We start from the raw sequence: 553 nt of genomic DNA on the forward strand, positions 1-553 counted from the left end.
ATGGGTTTAGAACTAGCAAGATAGAAGCTAGAACTGGGGGTATACACACTACAAGAAATCCGATATTTAACGACCAAAATTAGTGAAGGGACCAATTGACCGTCATTAATGTGCATATAATAACGACGGGTTTTAAAACCTTCGTCGAGTGATTACAAATATTAGAGGAATGATGTGAGATAGGATAACGGTTTTCTAGTCCCTTCATTGATTTGATCCTAATACCGTCGTTATTGGGTCTTCTTAAAGACGAAGGGGTCCATTACCTTCATTGATGATACTCCTAATCATAATAAGACTGTTAGTTTAACATATTACTATTAATTAACAAAACCCACAACCAAAATCCCCCAAGCCCCAAGTAGAACCCGAAACCCGAAATCCAAAATCCCCAATAACTACTCCTAATCATCCCTCTAACCGGCGCAATATTAATTAAACCCTAGTTTAAAAAAAATCACCATCGCCGTCCCCATTTCCTTCTTCTTCCTGCCGCCATGGCCCCCATTTTCGAGCTCTACAGCTCCTTTGCCTGTCCTCCTCTGTCGCCGTC

The sequence above is a fragment of the Asparagus officinalis genome, chromosome 5 (assembly GCF_001876935.1).
Source record: "Asparagus officinalis chromosome 5, Aspof.V1, whole genome shotgun sequence".
In the NCBI taxonomy this organism is placed as follows: Eukaryota; Viridiplantae; Streptophyta; class Magnoliopsida; order Asparagales; family Asparagaceae; genus Asparagus; species Asparagus officinalis.